Source organism: Cervus elaphus, chromosome 4 (assembly GCF_910594005.1).
Source record: "Cervus elaphus chromosome 4, mCerEla1.1, whole genome shotgun sequence".
NCBI lineage: Eukaryota > Metazoa > Chordata > Mammalia > Artiodactyla > Cervidae > Cervus > Cervus elaphus.
In genome coordinates, this window is record NC_057818.1 from 48,888,114 (window position 1) to 48,900,862 (window position 12,749).

The 12,749-nt window shown below is 45.4% G+C and overlaps 1 long non-coding RNA gene across 4 annotated transcripts; it reads left to right on the forward strand.

Moving 5' to 3' along the window:
- Positions 1-3,182: 3,182 nt before the first annotated feature.
- LOC122689257 lies at positions 3,183-5,777 on the forward strand. 4 transcript variants are annotated; one of them, XR_006339776.1, is made up of 5 exons: positions 3,183-3,368; positions 3,744-3,857; positions 4,181-4,263; positions 5,260-5,355; positions 5,483-5,777. It is a non-coding gene; the product is annotated as an uncharacterized LOC122689257 (long non-coding RNA). The 4 variants fall into 4 exon arrangements; XR_006339773.1 differs by lacking the exon at positions 3,183-3,368 and having other exon boundaries at positions 3,457-3,857; XR_006339781.1 differs by lacking the exons at positions 3,183-3,368; positions 4,181-4,263 and having other exon boundaries at positions 3,457-3,857.
- Positions 5,778-12,749: the final 6,972 nt, after the last annotated feature.

Here is a 12,749-nt window from a genome sequence, read left to right on the forward strand (position 1 = left end):
TGCCCGGGGATTGCTGGTGCAGGAGAAGAGATTTTGAAGAGAAATGTATGAATATAGCCTTCGCCAGCAATACTTCCCTGGGGCAAAGAAACAGAAGAGCAGCACTTACATGATTGATGGCACATGTGCTGGTAGTGGGTTGCCTTATGACTTATGTGAAAAAAATATGTATTTATTAACAATTGTAATGTTTTGGGGAAAACACTGAAAACTCATACAAAGCATGCCAAACTATAAGGTCTTCATTATCATTGATGAAAATGAGGCTAATAAGAGAGAGAATGTTGATTAAAAGCTGAGGTGGGGGTTTGGGAAAAGCTGAGATTTATCTGTCAAACAGAGATCCAAGTTAGAAGTTTATTTTTCTCTTCCTCTTTCTCTCCAGGTTGATAAAACAACTCTGCCCTATGAAGTTATTCAGGGATCTTGGTTCCTCCTAGGTGCTGGTCTTGTCTTTGTGGTCAGATGGCTCATCACGACTACCATACCACACAAGACCATGCCTGGCTGCACGGGAGGATGGGAAATGTAGGTTTTCTATCTGCAGGATCTTATGCCCAATAAGGTACTGTTACTATTGTATTAGTTAGTTACTGCAGTATAACAAATCACTCCCCTACAACACTTATGCGTGCATGCTAAGTCACTTCAGTCGTGTCTGACTCTTTGCAACCCTGTGGACAGTAGCCCACCAGGCTCCTCTGTCCATGGGATTCTCCAGGCAAGAATACTGGAGTGGGTTGCCATGCCCTCCTCCAGGGGATCTTCCCAACCCAAGAATTGAAGCTGAGTCTCTTTTGTCTCCTGCACTGGCAGACGGGTTCTTTACCACTAGTGCCATCTGTGAAGACCCCTAAACACTTAGTGATTTAAAACAATGAACACTTTTTATCTTATGTTTTCTAAGGTCAGCAGTCAGTCCCTCTGGGTCAGAGTCTCTTCCAAAACTACAAGTAAGGTGTTGGCCAAAGTTGGAGTCATTTCAAAGCAACAGGGGTCAGACACTTTTCCAAGCTTTCTGGCATGCTTGTTGGCAGGTCCCAGGTCCTCACTGGTTATTGGTCAGTGACATCAATTCCTTGCCATTCAGGCCTCCCTGCAGGGTGGCTCAGAGTGTGGCTTCCCTCTGAGCAAGAGAGCAAGTGAGAGAGACTTCACTGGTGGCCTGGTGACTAAAAATCTCCCTGCCAATGCAGGAGACACGGGTTTGATCCCTAGTCTGGAAGGATCACTCGTGCCATGAAACAACTAAGCCTCTGTGCCACAATTACTGAGCTCACACAACTACTGAGGCCTGGAAACCTAGAACCCATGCTCTGCAACAAGAGAAACTGCCACGAGAAGCTTGCACACTGCAACTAGAGAGTAGCCTCTGCTCTCTGCAAGCAGAGAAAGCCTGCATGCGCAGCAGTGAAGACCCAGTGAAGCCCAAAATAAAAATTAATTAATTAAAAAAAAAAAGCGAGCAAGCAAGTGAGAGAGGCAGAGAGGGCAAGCAAGAGAGAAGTCACAGCCACAGATCTCAGAAGTGACATCTCACTACTTTGGCCATTTTCTGTTTGTTCAAGGTGAGCCACTTAAATCCAGTGCACATGCCCAGAGGAGGGGACAGTGCCGAGGATAAACACGCGGAGTTGGGGATCACTGGAGGTCATCTCAGAGGCCTCCTGTGGACCAAAGGGAGGTGGGTTGGGGGACAAAGTAGCTGTGTCTTGCACCATTTCTCTAAGTGAAAATTAGTAACTTACACCAGTGAGGGGCCCTGTAGAAGGAAATGGCAACCCACTCCCAGTATTCTTGCCTGGGAAATCCCACAGACAGAGGAGCCTGGTGGGCTGCAGTCCATGGGGTCACAGAGTCAGACACCACTGAGCAACTAAAACAACAATAACAGCCAGTGAGGTGGGGAGGCTTCTTACCAACAGAGGACAGAGGGTCCAGAAGTGTTCTGGTGTCACTGGGAAGACGTCTGTGGATGGAAAAGATGAATGACTTCATGTTTTATGTTAATCTTCAGTACATTAACACTACCAATTAAAAATATACTCCTCTTCAGCTTCAAAATTTACTTCCAAAAATTATGCTATTTAAAAATGCAGTAAATTTTAATTTTTATTGATTTAAACTTTTTTTTGGAGTATAGTTGATTTACAATATTGTGTTAGTTTCAGGTATATGGCAAAGTGAATCTGTTATACATATACACATACCCACTCTTGTTTAGGATTCTTTTCCCACAAGGTATTTACAGAGTATTGAATAGAGGTCCCTGTGCTCCAGAGTAGGTCCTTATTTAAATCCAATCATTTTAACGGGTACTTTCAGGGAGGTCTTTGATTAATGTTCAATCAAGTCCAGTTACAACAGCTTCACATCCTATTTAGAATTTTAATTAAATTTCCTTAAGTGCTCTGCTTTCACACATTTTAACACATCTCAATTTTCTTTGACCACTCAACAGAAGCTTCTAAAAAGCACACCCTCCCCAGGTTCTTAACTCGTATAATAAATTACAAGCATATCAAGATCTTTTAAATATTCTAGTACCATTTACTCACTTTGAAAAATTCCCTTTCACGTTTCAGTGAAAAATTACAAGTCTGAAATAATGAATTACTCAATTATACACGTTACGTAGGAAGACTGACATTTACAGGACACGTTTGTCCCATTTTTATGCCAAATTCTCTTAAACATTTCAAATATATTAAATACTGAATATCCCAGATGATTCTTAAACATAACATGAAAGTATTAATTCTGTGGGTGCCATTGGCTTTCTCTACATAATTGTAAGCCTTCTTACAACTGGGCATTAAAAAACATTCTTAAGGAAAATTTTATTAGCGTGGTGAGATTGATTCGTAGCCAGAAGTTTGGGGAGGAATAAGAACAAGAGCTCTGACGTATTGGTTATGAAAAAATCCACAGGGTCCTTTTTAAGTAGTTACCAAAACAAAGTGGCTTCACAGGCTACCAAGTTCTGGTTCCCTGGCTTGTGTCCCAGGTCAGGGTGTACCGTTCCCTTGCATGAGTACCAGTTCACAGCCAGTGAAATCAGAGGAAGTCTGCAAGGCTACCTGGGGTTGCTCACAGCTGGATTGGCGTCAGCTGGTCTGTCTACTGCCCAGCTGTCTATTCTGCATTCTTTCCTGAGTCTTGCTGTCCGGCCTGGCCTCAGCCCCTGCAGGGAGCTAAATGCTGTCCAGTGTGTTAATGGTATCACTCAGCATCCTTTTGCCTGGCTCTGCTCCTGGCCAGGCTGAAGTCCGGGTTGTGACGCAGAGATGAACAAGGATGTCTTAAGGTCCCCCAGGGATCGGGGATCAGGAATTTGGAGGCTATCCCTGGGATAGATCAACTCTCAGGTCTATAGAATGGGAATGTGGGGAGGGTGCAACTGGCCTGGAATTAACCAGCCTGGGTGTGGAGGGAGCAGCTGGGCTCAAATTCTATGGTTTTTTTTTCTTCTTTTTTTTCTGGCCATGCCACGTGGCTTGCAGAATCTTAACTCTGGGACGGGGGACTGAGTCTGGGCTGTGGCCAGTGAAAGTGCTGAGTCCTAACCACCGGACTGCCAAGGAATTCTCTGGGCTCAAATTGGAGGGGGATGCAAAGGGCCAACAGGGAGGAAGATCAGAGAACAGGCTCTTGCGGGGGGTGATGGTGGAGAGGGACAGTAGAAGGATGCTGGCCAAGCAACCTCACAGCCCAGCCCTGCTCCTCCCACCCTCCCTGAGTAGGGGTGAGGAGGTGGTTCAGTCAGCCCAGACATGAGCACCTACAGCATGCAGCACCTATGTGCGGAGTGCCTTCCTGGATCCTGCTGTCCCCGAACTAGATGAATCATAACCAAGGTAAGAGGCAATCCTGACCAGGACTAGAGCCAGGTGGTGGCAGAGGTGGGGCTGATTCTGCATATATATTTCTTAAAGTTATTCATCTCAAGTGTGTTTATTTTTTTTATTTTTATTTTTTTCAAGTGTGTTTAAATGGTTGTTGTTCAGTTGCTAAGTCATGTCTGACCCTTTGTGACCCAATGCATTGTAGCACACCAGGCTTCTCTGTCCTTCACTATCCCTCAGAATTTGCTCAGACTCATGTCCATTGAGTTGGTGATGCTATCCAACCATCTGATCCTCTGCCGTCCCCTTCTCCTCCTACCCTCAATCTTTTCCAGCATCAGGATCTTTTCTAATGAGTCGGCTCATCACATCAGGTGGCCAAAGTATTGGAGCTTCAGTTTCAGCATTAGTTCTTCCGGTGAATATTCAGGGTTGGGTTTCCTTTAGAATTGACTGGTTTGATCTCCTTGCTGGCCAAAGAACTCTCAAGAGTCTTCTCCAGCACCACAGTTCGAAAACATCAATTTAAATGGTAATAAACAATTAAATGTATGTATTACTATTATTAAAAATTTTATTGGAATATAATTGCTTTGCAAAATAGTAGTAGTTTTTACTGTACTCTACATGTATTTTGAAGGGAAGAAACAGGATTTTCTGTTGGGCTGGGTGGAGAGACAAGAGAGAGAGGAATCCAGAATGAGGCCAGGGTCTCTGATTTGAGCGTCTGGTTAAACAAAAGGAACTTTTCCTGAGGTTGGCCTGAGCAAAAGGTTTAGAGGGGCCTGATATTAATTCTTTCCAGGCATGTGCTGCGGACCTCAAGGCACAATATCCTTCCAAATGTTGTAACCACAATCTGAGTATGAAATACATTTTCCATAGCAATCAGTACACAGAATTTCTTGCAGCTATTTACCCTTACTATATGCCAAGTCAGACATGATTTGGTGACTGAACAACAACAAATATGTCATGTACTCTGGAAAAATCAATTTTTTATTGTATTCCATTTAAAAACAAAGTGCTAATTATGACTTGTCAATAAGTCATGGCCAGAAATTTGTAAACCACTATTCTGGGTTCTGCCTCTTTGAAACTTGTTTTGGGCTTATTACTGCCCTGGAGAAGTCAGGGAGCTCAGGCTGGGCTGACCACGGGGCAGTCAAAAATGGTTTAGGTGACTAGAGGGGGGAGATGCTGACGACTGGGGAGACCACGGGGAGGTGCGACTCCTGCGGATCCCTCCAGGGATGGCTATGCTGGGTTAGGGAAAAGTTCAAGTCTGCTGACCCAGCTTGGAAAACTGGCACGGACAGGCAATGAGGGCAGCAAGGGTATGCGAGCATGGAGCAGGGGTGAATAGGCTGCTGGGTGGCTGCAGGCAGGCACCTCCTCACCCCTACTCCTGCAGACGATGGCCAGGATCTGAGGCACCATGGAAATGACACTTGGTGGAGAACAGCCCCTCCGATCCAGCTTCTGGGACCCGCTCTGCTTCTTGCTGCCAGTGAGTGCCTGCCCCCTGCCCTCACCAGCCCCAGGGTGGGTCAAGTAATTTAATTATGTCCTCAAGGAGCCTGGCTGTCTCTCCTTCCCCTTCACCATCCTCAGTACATTGGCTTTTATTCTTCAAGGTGGTGGCCTCAGTTGCAGGTGCTATAACTACACACGGCGGCAAGAAGGAATGGGAACGGAAGGCCTCCCCTGCAGAGAACGGGGCCACATGACCACCTTCCTGCAGGAGCCAGCATCCAACAAAGAGAAATATGTCTGCCTCCTGAGACTGGCCCATGGCTGCATCTAAAAAAATATCACGGGGACTTCCCTGGTGGTCCAGTGGGCTGAGATCCTGCCCTTCCAATGCAGGGCGCTCAGGTTCCATCCGTGATTGGGGAACTAGATCCCACAGCACGCAACTAAGAGTTCTCATGCCCCAACTAAAGATCCTGCATACTGCGACTACGATCAAAGATCCTATGTGCCACAAATGAGGCCAAGCACAGCCAAAGAAATAAAAATAAGTATTTTTTAAAATAGCAGTTCTGGGTTTCCCTGGTGGTCCACTGGTTAAAAGAATCTGCCTTGCAACGCAGGGGACACCGGTTCGATCCCTGAGCTAGGAAAATCCCATGTGCAGAAAAATCCCAGTAAGCCAACGAGCTGCATCTAGTGAAACCTGCACACCACAACAAAAGAAGTCACTGCAATGAGAAGCCCGTGCACCGTGGCTAGAGAGTAGACCCTACTTGCCGCGACTAGAGAAAGCCAGAGCACAGCAACGAAGGTCCAGTGCAGCCAAAAATAAATAAATAATAAAAATTATATATATATAGTGTGTGGTTCTGTTAGCGAGGAAAGGGGATGGCTGGCAAGTAACAGGGCTGCCACAGCAGGACTAAGATGACATCTGCATTTTTTAATAGCACCCCAGTCATTGCTGAGCACTGGGGCGCGGCCTCAGAAGCACCCTGTGTGTCCCTTTGATTACGGGAGGTGGTGAGGAAGTCTTGAGAAGGGCAGAAGAGAGGAGGGGGCTTGGCAGTTGATATTCACCAACCTGGGTGGAATATTTTAATATTTAAACAATCCGTTTGACTAACAGAAGTAGGTTGTGTCCGACTGTATGTGACCCCATGAACTGTAGTCCACCAGGCTCCTCCATCCTTGGGATTCCCCAGGCAAGAATAATGAAGAGAATGGGTGGCCAATCTCTTCTCCAGGGGATCTTTCCAACCCAGGGATCGAACCTGGGTCTCCTGCATTGCAGATGGATTCTTTATCCACTGAGCTATGAGGGAAATCCCTGGGGATGCTCGAGAAAGCAGAACAGAGTCTTGCACATAAGGAAACAGGCTCAGAGACAGGAACTAATTCAAGATGGCTGAGAGGCATTATAGTAGCTTCTAAGCACTAAGGGTGTGCCTCTAATTACATATAATAACAACATAATGATACTAATTACAATCATCTGACAGCTGTCCCTCTATGCCAGGCCTTATATTCCAAGCATAACACACATGTTAACACACAGTTTAACATGCAGGTGTATGCTGTTATATGGGTAGATATGGTACATAGTGAAGATATACCAGGTAAATACTGTTATTGGCAATATTATGTAGAGGAGGAAGCTCTTAGAAGTTAAGCAGTTCACCCAGGACAATGGTTCTCTACTGGGGTGACTTTGCCCTCCCAGGAGACATTTGGCAGTACTTGAAGACACTTTCAGGCTTCCCAGGTGGCGCTAGTGGTAAAGAACCTACCTGCCAATGCAGGAGACATGAGAGATGTGGGTTTGATCCTGGGGCGGGAAGATCCCCTGGAAGAGGTCATGGCAACCCACTCCAGTATTGTTGCCTGGAGAATCCCATGGGCAAAGGAGCCTGGCGGGCTATAGTCCATGGGGTTCAAAAGAGTGAGTCGGGCACAACTGAAGTGACAGCCTACATGCATAGCAAAAATAGTTTATGGAGATACTCAAACAGTTTAAATTTCAGTCCTCCTGCTACTGATTAAAACAAGGGAGTGTCGCACACATTTTGATTTGACTGCACTGGTCTTAACTGTGCGTGGGCGTCTCTAGCTTTTGTGGCCCACGGGGTGGCATGTAGGATCTTAGTTTTGCTACCAGGGATTGAATCCATGTCCTCTGCATTGGAAGGTGAATTCTTAACCACTAGACCATGAGGAAGTCCCCCTCCTCCCCTCTGCCCCCTATACCACCCCCACCACACACACTTGTTTTTGCTGTTTTCCTTGATCTAGAAGGGTTCTTTAGTGTACATTACAAGCCTATGTTATTGTCAGACAAGTGTATGCACCTCGGTTCTGTCTTGTCACAACAAAGATTTGGAGTGACGGACATTAAAGCCCTTGGCACGTCACAGCTCTCTGGTCTTGGACAGACTGTGTTATAGCTCTCAGGTCTCGAACAGACTGTGTTATAGCTCTTAACCAATTCAGTGTTACAGCTCCGTGTTACAGCTCTATTTTATTTAGAAAATAGCAGGAGAATCCATCATTGGGGTGTGAGGGCATGCGGACCCAAAGACATGAAGAGAAGAGAGTGGGGGAGTGCGCCAGTGCACGGGGACGGGGGAGAGAGAGGGAGAGAGAGAGAGGGAAGGAGAGAGAGGGAGGGAGAGAGGGAGGGAGAGAGGGAGGGAGAGAGCACTTTGGCTCCTCTTTTTATTTGTTTTTTCCTCCCCCTGGGCCTGCCCTATGTAAATTGGGCTAGCCAGGAGTGCTGTTTGTTCTACCTGAGGTCCTCACTCCGGTCCTCAGACCTTTCTTTGACCTTCCTTTGTTCTATTTTCATGGCCTTTTCCCTTCCTTGTCTTTCAGCCACTGCCATTTTGGACTCCTGTTTCCTATTCTAACTACCTAACAGTATTTTATTGTTTTGTGTCCTTTCATGAGATGGTCAGTCCGTTGAAGCCACAAGAGGAGACAGAGGAGAGGCTCAGGAAAAGCAAGTTTATTGTACTCACAGGTCCTAGAAACTGGAGGTGTGTCACACAGGGCCACTTGGGAAGGACACAGTGTGGTCAAGGGGTAGGAGATAGGACCAGGGAAAGGCTTAGATCATGACCTTTACTGGGGTTTCCTCAGGAATGATGGGCTTCCCTGATGGCTCAGCAGGTAAAGAATCCGCCTGCAATGCAGGAGACACAAGAAACACGTGTTTGATCCCTGGGTTAGGAAGATACCCTGGAGGAGGAAATGGCAACCCATACTGTTTGTTGTAGGAAGGGGGAGACCCCCCCCTTCAGGGCCTCAGGAGCGGGCTCTTAAATAACACTTGGAAAAGAATTGTCTGAGGAGACACATGCTGACAAAGCAGGAGATTTTCTTGGGAAAGGGCACCCGGGTGGAGAGCCGCAGGGGAAGGGAACCCAGGAGAACAGCTCTGCCATGTGGCTCGTAGTCTCAGGTTTTATGGTGATGGGATTAGTTTCCGGGTGGTCTTTGGCCAATCATTCTAATTCGGAGTCTTTCCTGTGGATCGCTCAGCCAAGAAGGATGCTGGCGAGAGGGATTCTGGGAAGTGGACCGACACACGACCACAGCCTGCTGTGGCCCCCCTTGCCCAGCAAAGCGATAGAGCTATTCTCTTCTGTGTCTGTTGAGCTTAGTTGCTCACTCATGTCCGCCTCTTTGCGACCCCATGACTGTAGTCTGCCAGGGTCCTCTGTCCATGGGATTCTCCAGGCAAGAATACTGGAGTGGGTTGCCATGCCCTCCTTCAGGGGATCTTCCTGACCCAGGGATCGAACGCGGGTCTCCTGCATTGCAAGCGGATTCTTTACTCTCTGAGCCACCAGGGAAGCCCTGACAGTTCTGAGGCTAACCACAAAAGGTCAAAAAGTGAGTGGTAGTCTAGTTCCTGGAAATCTCCACCTCTTCCCGCCAAAAATCTCCCACCCATCAGCCTATGAAATTCCGCAGCCCATAAAACCTAACCACACCATATTTGGGGGCCTCTCCCCTTCTAAGATGACCCATGTTCTGTCTGTGGAATGTGTTTCTCTCTAAATAAATCTACTTCTTACCTATTACTTAGTTTCTGACTGAATTCTTTCTGCAATGAGATATCAAGGACCTGAGCTTCTTTAACTCCTGAGACCAGGCATGATCTGTTAAAAGACCATGGATTCAATCTGGGTTTTGGCTGGGTTCAAGTCTCACTTGCATCATATGTAAGCCAGAATGTCTTCCCTAGATGGAAATATGTGAAATTTCTTTCATTGGAACTCAGGGACAGTCTAAGAGACTGAAGGCTGTTTCCTAAAAACAAGAAATGGGGGTCTTGGAGAGGCTTTTGTACCCAGGAGGATCCTACTCCATTTCAATTCCCCCTTTTCTTTGACACCACTCAATCTTGGGGGGAATAGCTGTGGGACAAGAAAAGAAATCAAGTTTTGGATAGAGAGGTCAATCATAGACTTGTTAGGGGAACTTGGTTTTACGGGGACTCAGATCAAACAGAGCAGCTCAGCTGTTTCAAACCATGAGCAACTCCATGGCCTCTAGGCACGGGGTTTCCCCATCCCACCCGCCCCCTCCCCGGCAGATAGAAAGGCCATAGTTTAGGTAGCCAGGATCTTTCTAGCAATGCCGCCCCTGCCACCACTGTGCGTGTGTTTGTGTCCCTAAGACTACCCCCATGGCTGCATATTTGCCAGAAGGACTTGGGGGCCTCAGCATACAGCTGGACTCACTCCTGAGACACACTCCTTTAGAAGGAGAGGCCAAGCTATGTTAACCCTTTTCTGTTATTTCATCAAACAGTTATTTAATAAATGTGACCTCGTGAGTCTAATGGTTGCAGAAAATACACACTTAAAGGTGGTGATAGAGCATCCAGTTGGAAATGTGCTAAATATTTTGGGTGGAAAAATCCTCTTCTGTAACTACGACTTCTCTTTAAGTTTGAGATTGTGCCAAAAAAAAAAAAAAATGAATTTGGACGTCCCTGATGGTCCAGTGGTTAACATTCACTTTCCAACACAGAGGGTGCAGGGTTGATCCCTGGTCAGGGAACTAAGATCCCATATGCCTCTTGGCCAAAAACCCAAAACACAGAATAAAAACAATATTATAACAAATTCAATAAAGACCTAAAAAATGGTCTGTATACACACACACACACACACACACACATACACAAAATTGAGGCAGTGTTGGTGAAGTGGATGAACCTAGAACCTGTTATACGGAGTGAAGTACGTTAGAAAGAGAAAAGCAAGTATTATATAGTGATGCATATATATATATATATATATTAGTATCTAGAAAAATGGTATTAATGAACCTATTTGCAGAGAAGGAATGGAGATGCAGATAGAACGGAATTGTGCACACAGTAGGGGAAGGAAAGAGTGGGGCGAATGGAAAAAATAGCACTGACATATGTACACAACCATGCGTAACATAGATGGCTGGTGAGAAGTTGCTGTCTAACACAGGGGGCCCAGTCTGCTGCTCTGTGATGACCTAGAGGGGTGGGATGGGTGAGGAGAGGGAGGATCAAGAGGGAGGAGATATATGTATAATTATGGCTGATTTGTATTGTTTATGGCAGAAACCAACACAACATTGTAAAGCAATTTTCTTCTAATTATACAAATAAAATAAAATATTGAAATATACATTAAAAATAAAAAGAGGAGGGTGTGACTTGAGGACTGGCCCTAAGTTGAAACTGTTTCTGGGTAATAGAAAGTGACATGGAAGTAACAATACTCTTCTCTCTACATTTGCTTATATACAGAATTCTCCAAACAAAAGTTTAAAACCCTGTCAGCAAAGATGTCTTGTAAAAGTGGTTATATCTGAAAGTGAAGGGAAATTGCATTGGAGGATGCTTCATATTTGTCTGTAACATAGTATTCCTACACATGCATACAGAAAATGTGAAATTCAGATATGCAAAATGAGTAAATACAGAAGTAACTTCTATCCACTGTTTACCATTACCTGTAATGCTTTGGTTCATATTCTTATTATGAATAGATACATCCAGAAGTGAAGTGAAGTGAAGTTGCTCAGTCGTATCCGACTCTTTTCAACCCCTTGGACTGTAGCCTGTCAGGCTCCTCTGTCCATGGAATTTTCCAGGCAAGAGTACTTGAGTCGGTTGCCATTTCCTTCTTCAGGATATCCAGAAGGTAATCCATAATACAAATACAAGGAAATATATATATATATATTTAAATAAGCATGTGTATAAGTCTAACTGAGGCTTCCCAGATGGCACTAGTGGTAAAGAACCCGCCTGCCAATGCAGGAGACCTAAGAGATGCTAGTTCAGTGTCTGGTTTGGGAAGATCCCCTGGAGGAGGGCATGGTAACCCACTCCAGTATTCTTGCCTGGAGAATCTCATGAAGAGAGGAGCCTGGTGGGCTACAGTTCATGGGGTCACACAGAATCAGACATGACTGAAATGACTTAGCATGCACATACACATATATTAAATTTGGCATATATGTATACACACCTACAAATATGCATACAGGTATAATACAACACATAGGTGTATATATGTGAAAGTTAAGTAATATGTTTGTTTTTCAGCCAATGGTCTCCATCTTTCCCTTCCTGTAAATGCCTGTCTCATATTCCTTCTATCCAAAGTCCTCCGGTTGACCCAAAAATATCCTCGAGTTGAATCTGAACCAGTATCTACTCCAGGACCACACACTGCATGTGGTCATGACTCTTGGGTCTGTTTCAACCTGTCAACTCCTTTGGATGAAACTGACAAAACACCCTCCCCTCAGGGTGTGTCCCATCTTCTACTGCAGGTGGGGGGAGACTTCAGGGTGGACACGTCAAAGGCAGCAGCAGCTTCATCTGCTTTCCATCTGGAGACCTGGAGCTCCTTAGGGATCCTGCAGAAGGGAGAGGACAGCCATGACCCCTGGACTGGGGTGGGGACAGCTGGATCCTGCCATTGCATGGTTCTCTCTCACCCTTGTGACCGGAATGTCACAAATGTGGTGTTACTGTAACACTGTGCCCATGTCCACGGCCTGCCTAAGGCTTCTAACCCTGGTTGATAACCTTTGATTTGAAATGATGATATTTGAAATCATGATAACCCCATGATTTCCTTAGGACTTGGGAAATAGGGTTCTGACTCCTCCATTCTCTCCACTGGAGAACACCTTCACTAGATGTTTCCTTCTGTACAGTTTTTCCTCAACTGAAACAGCTCCTTACTCTGAATCCAGTAGTCACCAAGGCTGTAACATCGTATTGCTATTAAAAACTGCTGAGACACTTTGGCAAGATTATATTACATTTATTACCTATGATTGGCAGATATGTTCCTGATTTATTATCTCCATATTTGAAAAGAATTTCAAAATGTAACAAAATAATTTTATACACTGTAG